The sequence below is a fragment of the Poecilia reticulata genome, chromosome 14 (genome assembly GCF_904066995.2).
Source record: "Poecilia reticulata chromosome 14, P_reticulata-male-v2, whole genome shotgun sequence".
Lineage (NCBI taxonomy): Eukaryota > Metazoa > Chordata > Actinopteri > Cyprinodontiformes > Poeciliidae > Poecilia > Poecilia reticulata.
This window is the reverse complement of record NC_088843.1, coordinates 7193007-7212956: the sequence shown is the minus strand read 5'-3', so window position 1 is coordinate 7212956 and position 19950 is coordinate 7193007. Positions and strand designations below refer to the sequence as shown.

Sequence of the window (19950 nt, the reverse complement as noted above, 5' to 3'; positions counted from 1 at the left end):
TCTGCACTGCAGGACAATAACAAAGCCACACAGTCTAATAGAAATCATAAAACAGCACTCAACATGGGGGTTCTTTTACCTCCAAAGAGACAAAATCCAGAGAACAAAAGAATGCATGTGGTTTTGCCCGTAAGCCTTCAGCCACACATGCCTATTCACATGCATTTTTTGCACACAGTTACTTATACACATGCAGCCTTTTCTCTCTGCATTACTTCCAGGTCAATAAGAAGGAGTGTGAAGTGACACGATGTGATGAGCACTAGATTTTCAGCCAAGTCTGCATACTTTCTGTAAGAGTAAAGGAGAAAAGGACAGACAAGGTCTAAATTGCCTATTTCCCCTGTCTTAATTACACAGCGGTTGATCCAAAAGACTCCAAAAGTCAGTATTGTAAGGGTTTGAAGCCAGACTAAATCAAAGAGAGTTCCAAAGAGTGCAATTTCTCCCCAGTGCAAACAAATCATAAACACAATCTTCAGAAGACACTCTTTACGCCTCTGCTCTAACTCCTCTCTTAAAAGCCTTCTCAACACCTCACACACAGATATATTTCCACTTTCTTGCTCTGAGGTCCTTCAGACCAGCTTCCCCTTCTGTTCACACATTTCTTCTCAAGGCATGTTTCCTTTTTCTGTCAGATCCAACTTTCACCCAGTTCATGTCATCAAACGGTACATCCTTCAGATGATATGTTACATATACATTGCTGGATGTGCTGAGGATTCATATGACTTCAGAATCCAATATGATCGCTGCCAAGGTTTGAGTCATTAACTTTGCACTTGTCTGGCAACCAAGTCACAGACTTAGAAAGAATTTACTCCAGTTATTTGTCGGTTTTATAATATCCCTTGTCTCTCATGCAAACAGTTTGAGTTGATCAAAAATGAGTAAAAAATATTTGGCAGAAAACTAAAACACAAAAACTGTTCTAAATGTAAACCTCACCTACTATCCAATAGAATACTGTCGTTATACCACTACATAACAGAGTATGTTTCGGAATATACATATTTTTTCTGCTAAAGAGAAATGATACAATGCACATCCCTTATCTCTAGTAAACACTGCAGGTTGCTCAGTCAGTAAAAATAAAAAATAAAAACAGTGTTGCACATCTTTAATACTAGTTTCTTCTTTTCTGCTTTAAATGTAAATATCTATCCTTCTGTATACAACATTTCAAAAACATGAACTGGCAACCAGTGCTGATGTGTGGGCTTAAACGCAACACTGATCAGAGATAATACGCAAACATGACAAGGATGGTAAAGCTGTCACGCCAAAGGGGGGAGATAGCAAATATGAAGGAGTGACAGAGACGGGCAGATGAAAAGAAAAAGAGAGCATAAAAGAGAGTCTGAGGGTGGGAGCAGTGGAAGGAAGGAAGTAGAAAACTCCCAATTCATCACAGCAGAGGCGAAAGAACAGACAAAAGGAAGGAAATGAACGAGGACAGATGCCAGCTCATGTCAGTATCGAGACACCCATCCCCCTCAAATGGACCCTTTCCTAAATTACAGGCCTCCAGTCTTGCTCCTCTAACTTGTGGCCCGACCTAAGCCCCTTTCTTCTTCCTCATCAGGCGGAGAAGTCAAAGTTTCCAGCTCCCAACCCAGAGCATTCTTGTCCAACCAGATGAGTGACATTACAAACAGAGTAAATGTAAACCGGGACGTCAGCGCGATATAATGTTCTCACCGACTAATTTAGCAAGTCTCATCCTGCACGGTTTTCCAATGAAAGCCCACACCTAAACAGACATAAACTCGAACTGCATAGGTTTCCTACTAAGTAAAACAATTTTGCCTTGTGACACATTATAAGACACAGGGTTCCCATGTGGTTCTCAAACTGGTTCGAAAGTTTTAAACAAACCACTACAGAGGCTATCTTTAAGAATTCTTTTGCTAACAAACGAAATACATCAAACTTCATAAACTGTGATTTAAGGGATCTGCTTTCAATGTAGGATATTTGACAACTTCAGGAGTTACAGAATTTCAATGAGAGTCGATAGCCTAGATTCCAAAAGAGACAAAATGGTTCTATGCCGCACAACAAAAAATTGTAAGCCATTAGGAAAGCTAGAAACAGTGAAACACAATTATCAGGCAGGTTTAGTGTTAATGTTTTGTACTCAAATGTCCATGATGTGACAAAAAACTGAATGAAAAAAAAGCAAAAATATGAAATTGCCTAGGACCCCTACATACAGTAAGATTGCGAACTACTTAAACCTCATGAGAGAAGAACCTTATGACAGTCACAAAAATAAATCTTAGTCTTCCACCTTTTATAGCCCTTCAGAGAGTCTACAGTGCAGACAGATTCCCTCAGTTTTTTCACTGTGTTATGACAGAACCAGCACCCCCAGACACACTTCATAAAACCAGAAAAGAGAAACATTTTCTGTTTCCCTCCACCCTCAGCTGTCAGGTCTGTCATGGTCTTCCCAAAACAGACTTCAGCAATATTTGTCTACTGGACTGCCAGTGACAACAGCAGAGGAGTGAAAGAAAGGAACACACACACACTCACACAGAGGCACACATCCGGCAGGCACATTGCCAAACACAAACATTTAAAGTGCCCTATCGCATTGGGGATTCCATAAGCCCCATATTTGCTCAACAGCAGAAATTGTGCACCACTGAGGAAGAGGGATGAGGCATTAGTGAGGCAACTTTAAGAAAATGAAAGGGGCAGAGGAAGTCTTAAGAGACGGAGGAAGAAGAGATCATCGCTTTCGTGATAATTGCATCAACCTCTTTTCATCAGGCCTGCCACATCTGCATAAAAACATGTCTTATGTGTTATGCTTGCAGTTATCTTAGGCAGTTTCCACGAGGTGTGATAAGTAGTTTAGGCATTAAAGTGAATAATGAGGGAGAAGATTTTAGGTTGTTGTCAGCTGTGATGAAGATTGTTTAATTCATGGTGATCACTGTATAAACAAGCTTTACTTTAGGGATCTGTAGCAAAGGACACACTACAAAGGATGAAGAAGCAAACTGTGTTCAGTTAGTGCCGGTGTGCGTCTGTTTACTTCTGTTTACTTTAATGATAACGTGCAGACGACACTATTTCAGGAAGAAAATACTCCCTTCATTGAGTGGAACTTCTTCCAACTTTATTTGGTTTTTGATCATGGTTAGGGAGTGGACTGAATTTGGAAAAGCTAAACATTTTGATAACTCAGTGTTTCTCATAAAAACAATCCTCATTTGATAGTTTAAAAATACACGTTATGCAGGGTGCCTTAAAAAAGCTACTTACAACACTACTGTAACTGTACACACAACAAAAAATATGTCCTATTTTGTATTTAGTTGTAGGTTTGTTCTTTATTTCTGATTTGTACTGAATTGTGAAATTGATTTTAAAAAATTGTTTCAAATTTGAGCCAGTCTGAGGTAGAGGAAGTTGTGTTTGTTTGGTGAAAAATCACTAAAGGACATCAATAGTTTGTCCCAGCACACTGCAAATTTGTCACCTTTGTACTTCCATAAGGTATAAACAAACCATTTTTTGCCTATGAATTTGACCCATTTGGTACCAATTTAGTATTCTGATTTTTAAAAATGTCAAATTACTACAGTTGTTTAATTATTTAATATAATCTAATTAAATGTGGGGGGTTTCTGAAAACTTTGTCTCAGTCTCTGTTTCTGCTTGTTATGAACCTGCTATGTACTCTTTGATTACAAATTGTGACCCATGACGCCAACAAATTTTCAGAGATTTTGTAAATTTTCATTTTAATTTTTGAGTTGAAAAGAAAACTTCTCAAAGCCACTGGCTCTTAAAGATTGAAAGAAGCATTCCTTTGGTGGTACCAATTGACACATAACCAATATAACCTAGGACTAGCCCTGGCAGACATTATATCTAAATGATTTTTCAGCTTGAAATGTAGCAACCAGAATAGCAAAGGATATATCACCAGTGATCTTCCTGCGTGAAAGTCGTATTGAGAATGTAACATTTTACAGTTTGGAGTTATTTTAAAAGAATAAAAGTCCCCTCAGGTCTCAGTACATCTTGGTTCTAGCAAATGTGACTTAGACTACATGAAAACGCAGACTTATACATAGCAGGTAAGATATTGACTATAACCTTTTAACATAAACTCATCGAAGAAAATGTATATTTTTACTTTGGGAACTATAACAATATTAGCCGAGAATAAGACTAAAGTTTGATGGAAGATATAAAACGAGATCAGTCAGCAACATACAAAGACCCACAAGGCTGACTTGACAATGTCCCATTCATGCTCACACACACACTATACTACCTTACTGTACACACAGCACATGGTTACTTGGCTTCTTGCACACACCCACACACATAGGTATTTGCCCCAACAGACACCAAGTATACGAACGCTCACACACGTACAAACAAAAACCTGGATACGTATCGGTGGGAGAGATAAGACAGGCCTCCCCCTCTTTTCGCTGCCTCTGGCTTTCACAAAGTCTTTGTCAGTGGTGTAAAAATATCCCCCCCCCCTCCCCACACACACACACACACACATGCACGCACACACACACACACCAACTGGTTTTTATCTGCCACTATAAATCCTTTCACGGATCACTTGCTCCAAACACCCTGCCAATATTCAAGTTTCTTGTTGAAGCAACTGAAGCAGTGAATACCAGGAAGGAATGATAATGCTATATATATATATATATATAAGGAACCTTGACTTTGGGTGCTCTTCTTTCTTCAGGATTATCATATATATATATATATATATATATATATATTACCTGGATTGTTGTAGGAAATGTGATGTAAATATGTGCCTAGAATGACATGAAGGTATGCTTGAATCCTAAATATTTGCTGGATAAGCATGCCAATGCTATTTTAAACCAGGCACCACACAAAATACGACAGGGAGTAAATAGTTTACATTCCAGCTCTGATCACAAGGTCTCTAAATGAAAGGAAAGCTGAAAGGTTTCTCCTTGAATCTCAGTCATATTCCCAAAAGTGTTACCGTTCAGCAATGTTGGCTTTTTCTTAAAAGAGCAAAGAAAATATGACACATCAATAAGTTTCTTCTCTTGTGAAGGAATACATTCAGCAAAGCTGTGACTCTGTATCCCTGTGTGTTTTATCTTAATTTTGCTATATTTACACTCTGTTTGCTGTAGTTGAGAGCAAAGTTTTCAGGAGTTGCAACTTTCCCATCAAGAGACTGAACAGTTCATAAGTCTCATTCAGAGCAGTCCACTTTTCTGATCTTTTTTCTTCCCAGTGTTAAAATTTCATTCCCATACAAACCCAAAGTAGGCTGAAGCATTCCTTAGATCTAAATCTGCCATCAATTTATCCCTTTCATCAACTTGCGATAAAACCTGCGAATTTGTGAACCGAAGTTTGAAAAATGTGTTCTATTTTAGATCAAGTAAAGCAAACTCTTTAAGAGCCACTTAATGGGCCACAATCGCTTTAAGCGGCAAATAGTTCTTTCTGACCTGGAGTTGGGAGAAATTTCTCTTTATCAGATGTAATTTCACATCAGTAGCTCCCACGAAAAGAGGCAAACAATCAGGTAGAGACACCGTTAAGGAATTCAGCAGGGTTTGCCCTTTGAGCTTTGTATTGGGATTGCCAGGTGCTGCCAGTCCAAAGAGGCTGTTAAGATATTTTGTTATCATTGACTGGGCTTGTATAAGAAACCAGGCAAGGTCTCCAGTGAGAGCATTAATGATTGATAAAGTCCTTTCGTCAACACACAGAAAAACACACAATGCCCCATACAAGATGGTAATCTGAATCCATATGCAGGGCAGATTTTTACAGAACAGCATGTAGATGACTAAAACTAACAAACTCTCACCTACGTGTGATAATGTATTGCATGTCAGGACCCCTACCTACTCATATCCATATCCACATGTGGATTATTTTAAATAGCTCCATCTTTTCTTGTTTTTCCCCTCAAATATCAACATCTAATATATATATAAATATTTCTATATGTTTATAGAAGCAGCCTGAAGCAAGTTACCTTAAACCCCATCACAACTGTCTTTGTATGTGTTTCAGTTCTCAAAGCTCTCAGCACATCTTCAAAATAAGCAAAGTATCTCCTTACCTTCACTGAAGCTACCCGTGTTTCCTGTGAGCGTCCCGCTTAATTCCCTGTGGTTACTAAAGCGTAGCCAGCATGCGTCCTGCTCAGGAGGAAAAGAGGGAAATCCCTGCATCAGACAGACATCTCCCAGGCTCCGGCGTAGTGTTTCACTCTACACACACTGGAGCGCATTCTCCCACATGCTGCCACTTGCATGCCTAGACCAGACTGTGGGCTGAGCAGGAGGGTGTGTGTGCTCTGCCTGAGTCTAGGCCCGCCCTCTTTTCTCTGGTTTCCCCTGTTCTCTCACTCATGCTCTCACACAGTTGTCATCTTCTTCCTCCTTTCCTGGCTGTTCTTGCTCTCTCTCTCTCTCTATCTCGCTCGGTCACCTCCCCTGGCTTGGCAATTTGACTGTCAGCATGGGTGCTGGGTTTGTGCCTCTAAGCTTTTAGATGTCCCAGTCCTCTGTTTAATTACTGCCTCTCTGGCCTCAAGCTCTGCACACAAACAAAGACAAAAATTATACAACGGACAAGCCATAGCATGCAAGGAAACCATCTGCCAGCAAGCAACACTGTCTAATGTTGTAAGTCTGATTATTGCTTCTTTTCAGGACACAGATGATCTAATCAGCACAGTGTGAATAGTAAGTGGGTGGAAACTGTTTTTACTTATGTAACTTCAAAAAATTACTAGAAACAGAGAGATGGTTTGGGTTAAAAAATGATAAATGAATAACTAGAAAGATGTTTCATTTTGAAAAATGCTTATTAATGTGCCGCTATGTGTATGATGCAGCTGCTTTTACTCTTTGCTTTCCGTTTGTTTCTTTATTATTAATACTCTGGATCTGCTACATGATCAGAGCAAGTTTATCTGTACTACTGGTCTAGTCAAAGTACAGACCTAAATGTCACTAAGAATCTTTAGCAAAACTTGAAAATTGCTGTTTACCTAATTTGAATGAGCTTGCGGTATTTTATGCAGGGACAATTAAGAGAAATATTCTGTTGAAGTAAAAAAAAAAAGCTGTGGTTCTACAAAGTAACTTTATACAGATCACAAGTATCTAAAGTTTTTGTGTAAAAAAATTGATTTGATAAGCAATTTAGAAACTTTTTCCACATACTTTGTGGCACTCATCCTGTGAATGCAAATATATATTTACTATATATATATTTACTAAAGTACCTGGTTACACAAATACAAATATCCTTTAACTGATGCTTTGTTTGAGCACCTGCTGATCCAGCATGCAGTCTTTTTGGGTTAACACCCATCACCCATTATAGTGAACCTGAAAAACCTGAAATAAAGTTAAAATGATTTGCTTAGAGGGTTTTTCTGACATCTTGCTCATTTGGCCAAAGCCATTTTTATTGCAGAGGTACAGGATCTCATTGCAAAACTGAAATGGAAAAAAAAAAAAGAAATCTACAGCCTACAAAGCCTGCAATCTACAAAGTACAAACTATGACACAGTAATGGGGCTCACCAATAAATGAAGGACATGTGGAACAACAGGGACATTCCAAAAACTGGACATTTCTCAAAAGCTGATGAAACAAGGGAGGCAGACATGAGGCTGACAGCAGCACTGGAAGAGATGCAGGAATTTCCGACAAGTGCTGGTTATGTTCTACATTTGCCAGCCATCTACTGGATTCCCCACATCAGGACTAAGCAGTAAGGCTGCGAGATTGAATTCGTTATGATGAAACCGAACTTAAAACTTGGGGCAACATTGTAGCTCGGCAATCTTGAATTGTACAAACTAAGGTAGAAGTGATAAAAACATATACAATTTCAAGTTTTAAAATAATGCATGAATAACAGCAAAAAATATAAAATAGCAAAATATGTTTCTGTTCTAGTTATTTGCTTCCCTAAAATGTTTGTCTTTTAGAACTGTCATCATACAGAAGAGAGCCGACGATCTCCGATTTAAATGTCTGCTTTATTCTACCGAAGCTGAAAAACGTTTTGGTGTTCAACATTTATGGAGGCAAACGTGTCAGGAGAAAGGGCAGAGAGTGTAACAGATCCACCCAACAAAAGCAGCCTGACAGCCTCCACAGGGGACGGAAGCGGGAGACAGTCACGAGCACAATGTTGCTATTGTACAGCACATGCATTCTGGTGCACAGACACAAACATATTTACAGCTTTCCACCTTCTGGCACAAGATGACATTTCAGCACCTTGTTCAGGCACAAAAAAAAAAGGCAGCAGGTAACCCTTTCCCATCTCAGAACTGTGTGTCTGCTTGCACACATGCTGCATGTCGTCTTTCACCTGTCAGCTCATCAGATCCCATTCTCTGCAAATCACTCTTCTGCTCTCTGTCCTTGATTTTGTTTCCGTTATCTAAGAAAGTGGTTATCAAACTCTTTTTATAAAAAGCATCAACTCAGTAAATATCACATTACGAAGCAGCGAAGGTAGTACTGGGTTGCATGTGTTGATGAATGTTGTGTAACTATCCACCCATTCATTATCTTACACTCTTAACCCTAGAGGGGTTGTGAGGGGTGCTGGTGCCTAACGACTAAGTTTAAAGTTGGCAGATGTTGGGAGAAATGTCCTTCCATTGTGAAATTTAACCTTAACTGTTGATAATGATAAATGAAACATACATCTTCATAAAACAACAAACCCCCTTTTGCTTTATTAGAAGACAAATATATAGTACAATTCAAGATTTCTTTTTGTTTTGTTTTTGTTTTGTTTATCACCACCAAGTAAGATGAGTCACACATCCTTTAAAACTCTTTAAAACTGTATCTGGCAATGGTTGTTATCAATGTAAACTTTGATACATTTACAGAATCGTGTAGCTTCATCAAATGTGTGATGGAATAATTTCCTGCGACGGTTATGTAAAATGTAAAATGCTGCTCTGTTTAGCTAACGCTGACTCACTATTTAACACTGTTTAGCTGAAATAAACACATAAGCTGATAAATTATTATTATGAATATGTGAAACAGCCAAATCTGGCTGTCAACAGAGATTGTAAACATACTGAGCATTTTAATGAGATTTTTTTGTGTCAGAATAAAAACAATAAATGTATTTTATTTTTAGTTAATATGTTGCCTTTGGAGAGTGCTTTTCTTGAGTGAGAGGTGGGCTACACCCTGGAAAGGTCATGAGTTTATCACCTTGCCCTTTTAATAACAAATAGCTAAATTAAGTCAGAATACCACTTAGGTGCAAATATCACAGTTTAAGAAGCACAGATCTATCAACAGACCCTGTGTTGTAATCTGAGCTGTATGGGAAACAAAGTCAGCAAGACAACAACACCTTGTTCCTACTCTTCTATCTAAACAAGGCATCACAGGCCTGTAATGTAATCACAGAAGGAGTGGGGAGAAAGTAGTTTATGGCAGATGTAACACCATGATTGTACAAACAGAAACACAGAAGGTAATAACAACAGCTTCAGTAGGAGGAGGTTATGTAACATTTTGTTTGCCCGTTTCACTCTGCTTTTTGTAATACGAAATGCTGCTTCTGTGAAATGAACCAACCAAACTCAGTGTTTGTTCTCAGATGTAGTCACCAGTTAGAACTGCATGCAGCAAACAAAAATCAAAGCCTGCCCACTACTTGAATTTATTTTTTTTTTTTTTGCTCAAGTCTGTGATGTTTTTTCGTTCTCTTGCAGTTCCGTCACACCTGAGCCGACCTTTTGCTGCAATAGACTCCACCTTTCAAACCTGATCATTCTTTATCACAGAACGTCTGTGTATTGGTGGGAATGGCACTAGGCAGATAAGATAAATTTAATATTTTATGCCTTCTGTCATTTTGGATGCAGAACATATTATATCGAAAGTCATGAGCATACTATGGTTGACAGAAAGGATACAGACAGTCAGGATCCTATTTTCCTTTATGGAAACAACACACATCATGCTCTATTTGATAAAATCATTACCAGCAGCCATGCGAGTCAAGCTGATGAATAATGTATGGGCTGCCAAGGTACAATAATACGTTTCCTCTGGCCTGCTACCTTTCTCTTAGTCACATTAGCAAGTGGCTGCACTATCCGGTGCTCACAGCCATATCAGCTAATACCTGTCTTGCACGATTACATTTTCCATTAGCGTACAGTGTCTTTATGCATGCACACGTTGCATTAGCATGTGCACACAATCCTATTGTGAGTCCAGAAAAACACAGATAGAAAAAGACATTGAATAGATATAGTGAATAATACAACTACTCTTGTTCACAGCTGCAACGCATGTGTGTGATCTGCCAAGTGGGACGAAGCAGACATCAGGTGTTAGACCTCAGCCCTCCATTATAAAAAAACAAGAAACTGGGCCATTTATCCGATATAACAAATACATCACTAGGTCTGGTGTGATGCGTAATTAGGGTAATTGATAAAGTGTAGCTTTTATGTCTCTGTGCACACTCAAGTAGACACAAAAAGGATTAACCTGTATGGACCTTAGTGCTCTTTATATACATATATATATATATATATATATATATATATATATATATATATATATAGATATATATATATATATGCTGAAATTGAGCGGGTAAAGAAATTGATTAGTCGGATTACTACTAACTTTAGAATATTGTTGCTCACATTTTTTTTTTCAAAGTTTGAAATTGCCCAACCAACGCAGCTGGTTGTAAACACGTCATTTCCTTAGTAAAGTGATTAACTGACTAAAGAGTAGACAGTTTACACAGTTACACTAATCATTATTGATTAATCAGTCACGTATTGACAACATGATTAGCCAGTTGGACAGCCCAGTGACATTACAATCCACCATTCATATAGCACAGCATAAAATTTAGAAATTGTTTCCTGAAGACCCATTAAAATAATGAGTATTATACAACTATTCCTACGAGGATGTATAAGCAACATGCATCCTGGTGCCATCCAGCTTAGTGGGGTAAATGCATGTTGTAAACGCTCTTCAGTCATGATCCCTCTGAGTGTAAAGAGGGAGCAGCAATAATTAGGGTGCTGTGTTCAGTGATGATAATCTGGGCTGCCTGCACATTAAGGGAGGGGTGGGAACACACACATGTGTCTCTTTTGTTTTCATGAGAGCCTACCTCAGCTCTCTTATTCTCCAAATCCCGTTTTTAAAGACAGAGAACAATGGAAGGCAGCCGAAGAAATAAAATGTGTTCGATTGTGTGAGAGGGGGAACGGCGTAGGAAGAGGAAGAGAGGGAGACGGACAAGGATGTAGCGGCAAGCAGACAGCTGCACACGCCATGTAACCTCCCGACCCTGTCACAAACTCATGAGCACCGACTAGATGACCTATTTCACTGCTCGCAGAGCTGCAAACACACACACACACACAATTCTACTCATAAAGACTCATTTCTATAAGGGCACAGTCATTGACATAAGAAGATTTTATTGTTTATCACAAATGTAAATGGATTTTGACACGTGCTGTAAAAAAGCTGTTGCCCTTAAGGTCTGATCCCACATGTGATATTAACAAGAACAGAATTGATTGTTTAATTTGTTTCTTACTTTTGTATTTCCGTGAACCTATCAAACCACGACGAGGAACACGATGAAATCCAGTCAGGATAAAACTGCACAAGCTTTTCATCTTCAGAAAACATGCAGACTCAAAACCTCCGTGCAGAAAATTACAGCAGCCCTCTCCACGACCACATGGCAAAAATAAACTTGCATCTAATAGCTGGGGGCTTAGATGCAAGGATTTTATTCAACTGGCCAGTGAAAGATCCTGGATTCTTTTTCAACGTTCAGTTTTTTGCAATTATTCTATAAATTGACAAGTTTGGGCATCAGCACAGCTTAGAAAAGATTAGCATTTCTTATATATACCGTGTCTCTCTTAAATCAAAAGGGCTTACTTCTGTCAGAGAACGCTGCCGATGCGGGTATGCTTAACATCATTGGATTCAAAACACACCAGTGAATAAGTGTGGCTACTGGATGTTTATGGGTTCTGAACAGTAGAAATTTGAGGTCATTGATTTCACTTTCTTCCCTAGTCTTTTAATACAAAGCGTAGACAGACAAATTCCACTCCTAATTTAGAAAGTCTTCATGTATGTGTTGTTTCTAGGTCAAGCAGCAGTGACAGAACTGGATCCTTGATTTGTCTGCTGGATTTTCCTGCTTCATCTGTGACCCACAGCCATCTCAGATCTACATCATCCAGTCCCATTAGGACAGCGCTTCAGGCGGTTGGCTTTAGAGACAGTAAAACTAAGCGCTAAAGTTAGTATTAGTCAAAATCTAACAAAAAAATATATCTCAAAATTCTATTATTTTTGTGATACTGTGTGGGGTTGTCTTCTTTGAGCTTTTTGCCTTCCAAAAGTTTTCATTTCATCATGTATTTTCTGCCCAACATTTTTCAGGTCTTTGTACTAATATTTGGATTTACTGTAGGGCTGGACCCTGAATGGGTCAATCTGCAGTGCACAATAGTATGCATTGATATATCATATTTATTCTAACTCTGGTAGTTTGTTTCAGACTCGTTAACTTCTTCTGGAAGGTGAATATCTTCCATTATTGTCTCTCCATCCCTTTTCCTTTAAACTCTGAGTGACTTCCTGTGTCTGCTGAAGAAAAGCATCACAAAAGCATAATGCTGCCACCACCACGTTTCCTTGTGGGAGTGATATGTTCAAGGCGATATTTTTTTTCTGAGACTGCATTTTTCACTTAGGCCAAACAGCTCAAACCCAGTCTCAGATGAAGGAAATTGGTTGCACTGGATCTTATTTAGATGTACCAGAGCTCTGCACTAACCCAAATGCACACTTTTTAGATTTTTAACCTCTGTTTCACAAACAAAACACTCCTTCATGTTGATATATCACATATCAAATCCCCTAAAAAAATACACTGATGTTTGTGGATGTTATGTGACAAGATGTAAAAAAAAGTTCAAGGGGTATGAATATGTCCTGAAGGCACTGCATAAGGAGTTGTTAGTTTCTCCCAAAAACCCCAACAGCAGCAGAGTCTTGACATCGAACTGCAACATTTAAGCTTTTCACACATCCTCCTCTGCATGTGCTGATTTCAGCCACTTCAGCTGAAAGTTGACAGCCGCAGCGAGAAGGGAGGGAAGGAGGAGAGAAAGGGGAGACGAGGTTAAGAGGTTGAGTGCGGCAAAAGGAGGGGGAGAGAGGAGAGGAAAGGATTAAAGCATCAGAAGGCATGGCATTCTGCTTAAAGATGAACGGCGGCTCCCACAGGAATGAGTGGAGAAGTAATCCCACCAAATGGAGGAGTTTAACTGTTACCACCCAGTGAAAGAGATGCATAGAAACAAAATCTCCACACACACACACACACACACAAATCTGAAATTAGGTTTTTGTTTGAAGTCGGTAACATCCTACTCATACACAGATTTTAACCAATGTTGGCTCAAAAAGAAATGTACTCTAAAATATATATATAAAAAAAAAACACTCCAAATCTGCATGATGTTTTGCGATGAAGCTTCCTGAGAAAGTCAATCACCACTATGACTTACACAGAAATAAAATGTTTCTATTTTGCTTTTTTGAGTTGGACTGGTGTGACTCTGCTAACACATCAGTACCTTCGCGGCTTTCTGCTGAGCTGCCTGGCAAAGATCTGACAAAGGCAGCCAGAAGGAGCCAGACAACAGGAGGCAGAGAAGGATGAGATTTAGTCAGAATGAAATTTGCTGCCAAGCTAATGAATGCAGCCCATAAATCATCCGGCTATTTGACGTCGAGGAAAGGAAGACAAGACCTTCTTCTATTCAATATTGATGGTTTTATGTTGAAAAAAACTGTCTTGATTTGACAGAATAACCAAAGTACCCGAAGTGATTTAAAAAAAACAAACAATGTCACATTTAATTCATTATTGGTGATAGAGATTTATTAACAGTCTGATGCAAAAATTTAGAAAAATGTAGGTGAATATTTTTAACCTCTTCTGGTTTTCCTAACTTCTCTGTCTAAATAAACACATAAGGCTTTTGAGGTCAGTATCATAACCAAAAAGGTATTTCTTTTTCTCTATTTTGTATTTTTATACCAGAAATGTTAAATGCTATCAGCCTTTAGAAGCAGATTTAGAAGCATGTCAGGCTCTTTTTTGAGATTCCATTTTGGTGTCCTAGCCACACAGGTTTGTTTTATGATATCACAATTGATAGCTGCACAAAAATATAAAAATATTTTCTGTCTCTCCACATTAAAATGCAAGATTTTCTCAAATAATCTTTGCAGTAATCTTTTCTTAAAAGTTCTTTACAAGCATAGCGCCACATCGAGATAAGTTTTTATCCACGCAAAACAATCTTACCCAAAATGTGGTAGCAATTACGTATGCAGCGATAAAACAGACTCAGTATAATAAACCACATCTGGCTTTCTTTAGATTGGGTGTTAGGTTAGAGGCAGGGATAAGATCTCAGCTTTTTCAAATAGCTGCATTAATTGAAAATCCCACAAAGAGAGTCAGCCAACAACGACGCGTGTCGAGGGCCAAATGGGCCAAAGCAAAAATAAATAAAACCATTAAGAAATTATTAAAATTTGGATTTACAGTAAGTGAAGATTTTAATTTAATTATAACAAATACATAAAAATTATTTTAAATATTTACAATAATGTGCATTTTAAAAGTTTTGGAATCACTTCAGCTGAATTACTGTGTTTGGCAGCATATGAAACCATCTATAAATGCAAGCGGTTACTTATAAACGTAAAAGTTAATTCTGCAGTAATTTAGCTCATTCTCATAATTGTAATTTATGTAATAAGTTGAAGGCAAACAACAGATTTTCAGCCAGTTAAAGAAGCCTTCATGCTAGTTTTCAAAGTTCCAACAAAGAATAAGAAATTTGAGTTTCTGTGATTTCAAAGTGGAAGATTTGGAAGTTATCAAAAATAACTGTTCAGACAAAGGCCAAACAAATCAAAAAAACACAAACAGTAACAAAGATACAAATCTACATGTTTCCTTTGTGGACATGGAAGAACAATACAAATGAAAAAAAATGCAACTCTAGCATCTTCATGTTAAAGTGTTGGAACAGAAAAAAAAAAAACTTCTGGATAAAATATACACAGTAGCCTGTTGTTAATGTGAATAAGGCACCAAAAGGAAGCATGAAATTAAAATCACTAAGATGGATTACTTACCACCACTCTCAAGAGCGAGTGTTGAAATAAGAGCCTCTAAAGTTGAACTTAGCAATGAGCTAAGTTTCAGACCTTTTTTCATTGGTCTGAAAAAAGGTTCCTTTTCTGTTTGTTTTTTTACTGAATCTGCTCATAATGTAGAAATATGCAGAGTAACAGAACAAAAGCACCAAGGAATCTTGCTAAGAATTTTTAGCAATGGTAAAATGTTTAGCAATTTTACCATTGCAAAAATGAATTTCTGGAAGTGGACCTGCTTTTGCATGGTCAAGCCAGAAAACTCAAGAAAAGTGGCTTATTCAACAAAGTCTATATGTTTTTGTCAATGCCATTTGAGGGAAAAAAAACTACTTGGGTTAATCTGGACTCTAAACTTTCTCTTCTATTTAAAAGATTGTTTGAGGAGAGATTCTTTCCTCTTCTCTCATGGTTTCTTCTTTACTTTTATCTGTTAAATCGTTCAACTTGGCTTAACAAACAGCGTTGGATGCTTTTATTTGTCTGTGAACCTCAGAACACTTAACACCTGTGCAGGACATTTTACACACACATATGAAAGTTTTTAAATGGAAACACGCCAACGTAAATAGTGCAACGTTTTTAGAAGAAAAACAGTTAAAGCAACAGCTACTGTTTAGTGTGTCTGTATCTGAAGGATCTTCAATGCCAGTAAGCATTTCAACTGTAATCAGGCCAACGAATCTGGAGACGGTATGTATTAATGAATAGTTGTGTAACTATAAGTGGTCATTGTGAAGCCCTATTCCATCTGTCTGTCTCTCATCCCATCCATAAACAAGACAGACACCTTGACAAAACTCTTCTGCTTAAAAAAAAAAAGAGATGGACTCTCTGCTCAGAGGAATAAGTCCACTTTTTTTCCAGTCAAGGACCAGGGACTCAGACTCAAAGGACCTGCTTCCTATCCCTCCCAGCTGCTTCAACACTTCACTGTGAATACCTCCGGTTTATACATGATACATGATTTTCTTTTTTTCTGAATTCCAAATATAATGTCCAACTTTCATTGCTGTTGTTTAAATGTTTGTTAAATTTGAGTTTTGGTTTTTTTTGTTGATGTGCTTTTCTTTCCATATTCCTAAAAAAATGGATTACAATATGAAATCCATATTTCATATTGTACAAAGATACAATATGAAATATACTGTATATTTGTGGCCTCATGAAAATACTGTGCTATATTCGTGAGGCCAAATATTGTCTCAGAAATTTTTTGGCCTGATCATCAAACAGTAGCATAACATCTTATCAGCACTTGGAATCATGATCTGACTTACGTACTACAAAAGATCAGTAGTACCCAAGTCTGGGCTTGTCGACTTTCCACAGCTACTGATCCATTCCTTACACAGATAACTAAAAATAACTCTCTTGTTCTCTCAATAAACAGCAACCACTCAGAATAAATATTGGCATTTTTCCACTGTACATTTTTGTTTTGGCTCATTTAGATTAGCTTAAGACACAGTAACTATAAATTCAGAAATCTACCTTTTCAAAGAGTTCAGAAACAAGATTACGTCATAACTTACACTCCCTGGAAGGAACTAGAACAAGGAAGTAGAACAAGTCAAGTTCTACTTCCTCCCTAGTCGGTACAACTCCATTTCCACAGTTCCTCATTTTCTAAAATTAATGGATGCATCTCTCTTCCTCATCACCTTATATGAATTGTCTGCAAAAAAAGAATAAGAAAACCTTGTATCAGTTTCTTTTCATTTTACCGTTATATGCTGCGGTTAAGCTATTTAGTTTGCTCATAACTAAAAAGTTAGATACACTAAAGTCAACATGAGAAAAGACACTGTCAAAATTAAAAGCACTTTGTGTTCACAGACTCCTCTTTAAAGATCTCATGTGACACAGCTGAGGAGGTCAAAGGTGAGGTCAAAGGGAGCCTTCTAATTAGTCAGTCTACCAACCAACCATGTCCCATAGCATGTGTACCATTTATGGCATCTCACCCCTGACCTACAGATCTTTTTCTCTGCAGTGTTCCCACAGAAAGTACAGGTGGACAGCACACAGGAAAGTGAACTTTCACCTCAACAAAAAAAAAACAGGGCAAGACTTTTCCACGCACATTTTAAATGCAAATTTGAATGTGCTTCATTAGGATGTTCTGTGAAATAAGGAGGAGAGTAAGCAAGAAAATATACAAGTCTGAAGAGCACATTGAACTTTATCGTAACCTGGATGCCAACTTTTAAGAAGCATGGAGGATGTCTTTATTTTCATTTCAGAACACAGCTTACCTTTCAAGAAAAGAATGTCCTTAAAGAGCTGAAGAGGTGAGTGTGAAGAATTAGAAGACGTCTTCAGAAATGTGACCCCACTGGTTCTTCCCAGCACTGGAAGCCCAAAGCTGCATGCTTATGAATATAAAAATAAACCTGACATTTCCCCGCCAAAATGCATAACAACAATACACACATGCTGGTAAGAGACTCCGTCATCTGCTGATGTAACATGTAGGAATGATGCTGACCTGAGTCATGTTTATGTAAGATCAACACCTTCACTTTGAACTGATAACGGCCAATGAAATGTGGACTTTTGTATGAAACAGTTTTTATTTCTGTGTAGTTGTAGAAAAACTGTTTCAGCTGGATTTAAATGAGATGGCCGATGTTTGCCAAGTGGCAAGTTAAAAACTAACAATGAACCAAACATTCCTACATCTGTTTCCTTGCCACATTTTGCTCAGACATTGGCAACCTCAAGACTTTCAGCTTTCTAAGGACCGCCTTTCATTTAAGCTATGAGGAACACGGCTAAATATTTTTCTCATAAAATGCATGTATAAAATACCAAAGTTAAAATGTGCATTTTAAAATAAAGGGTTCAGCAAACTCTTCCACCAATGGAAAGCTGGAGTTCCCATCCATTACTCGTTATATTCTACACATTTCTGTTATAACTCACCTTTATACTAGGTTTTGTTTGACTGCTGTCGTGATCCCTTTACTTCACTGTCAGCTGCACTTATAGTCTCTATTATTCATCACCTTCACTTCCAGGCTATTTTTACCTGCTTTTGCAGTCAGCCCATCTTTTTTCTTCGCTGGCTGCATCTGTCAACACAAATACACCCATTTCCCCTTAGTTTTGACCTGGTTTCAAGTTCCTGACTAAGGGCTCCATCACTGCAGGTACTTCACACAAATATAACCTTTCAGTGACAAGCATTATGTTCCTCTAAAGCAACATTTTGTAAACATTACTGAACATTAAGTAGACAAAAGTAAGTTCATTTCCATTCTTTAAGATAAGTGTTGTGGATATTTTGTTTATAAACTGATCTAGGCACTTCTTAAATGTAAAAATAGGATATATTGTATATCCATACAAGACTTTTGGTGCCCCCAGTTTTTCTTCTGAAAAACCTAAAGGGTTCCCTCATCTTTAAATTTCCTTGAAGATCAGAGCCATATCAATTTACAGGCAGCCTCCACTCATGTGTAAAGAAGCATTCAGAGAAGGTGATTTCAGATGTCATCCACCAGCTATCTGAAAGAAGTGATGGGTGTGAAGTTTGTATACACAGATGCAAGCCACCTTGCATGTTTTGGTCCCAATGGGGTTCAGCTGCTCAATTTACAGGATGAATTTTAAAAATAAATCTGAACTTTCCAACTATACAGTGCGTCACAAAATGGCAGCATGGTCCAAGATTGGCTTGAAATCAAATGTGCAACAGTGATATTTTTTTTAGTATAACACAAGTTGGTCTGTCACAATAAAATGGTACAAAAAAATGTTAGTAAATGCTTTGCTGGAATGTAATTTTTTAAATCACAAATAATTACTAATGAGGAAATCAAAATACTCTATATACTCAATGGATATTGAATATCAGATTAGTGATATAGTTTCAATTCGGTTTAGCAACGCCCTCTAGAGGACAATCAAGTTTAATGCAATGTAGTTGCTGCAGATAGTCAGAATCCCTCCGACTCTCGCTAGCAGATAACAATGAATGCAACTTCCTCATATCTATAAAGTGACAATTGTACTATAAGCACTGAAAAAGCAAAAATAAGGCTTCATTAATTTCTGAAGCGATAAGTTTCTTTACATGCCAACATCCCTCAGAGCTTTCTTTTGAGTTATATTTGATATATACAGCATTTTTATAACTGCAGGTAACAGTTAAATGACTGCTATAAAAATGGCACTTTGCCCCTGGAAAACATACACATTAGGCAATGGCATTAACTAAATTATGACATTAAGTGAACTCACCCAAATGAGTGCTATTCAGAATCCTTTAAGGCCATACTGAAATGGATTCAAGAAACATGGTTGATCTCAAAGTTTAGCACTGACCAATATGAAGTGAAACAGCTGAATTGCTGTTGCACCATTAACCTACCCATAAAGAAATACCCTGCAGTAGTAACTGATTTTGAACCCAGGACCACATGATAATATAAAATCCACTTGGGTCAGAACCCAAACCAACTGAAATATTCTGCAGTATAACAGCAGCAACAAAATACGTGTTGGGCAGTATTTTTGTTGGGCAGTCGTTTACAGGGTTTGCAAAACAAGTTGCACGTGACAGAAAAAAAACTCACGTACATCACTTCTTCAATCATGAAGTCTGAATACTGAAAAACATGACTATTGCAAACA

General features: G+C 37.8%; 1 protein-coding gene across 2 annotated transcripts in view; it reads right to left on the bottom strand.

The window, feature by feature from the left end:
* Positions 1 to 6610, bottom strand: part of tiam1a (TIAM Rac1 associated GEF 1a) — a 61475-nt gene extending 54865 nt beyond the window's left edge. For both annotated transcript variants that reach the window (XM_008427225.3, XM_081615448.1), the window contains exon 1: positions 6122 to 6610. The gene's annotated coding sequence lies outside the window, so the exon portion shown is untranslated. The remainder of the gene's footprint in view (positions 1 to 6121) is intronic.
* Between the last annotated feature and the right edge of the window lie 13340 nt (positions 6611 to 19950).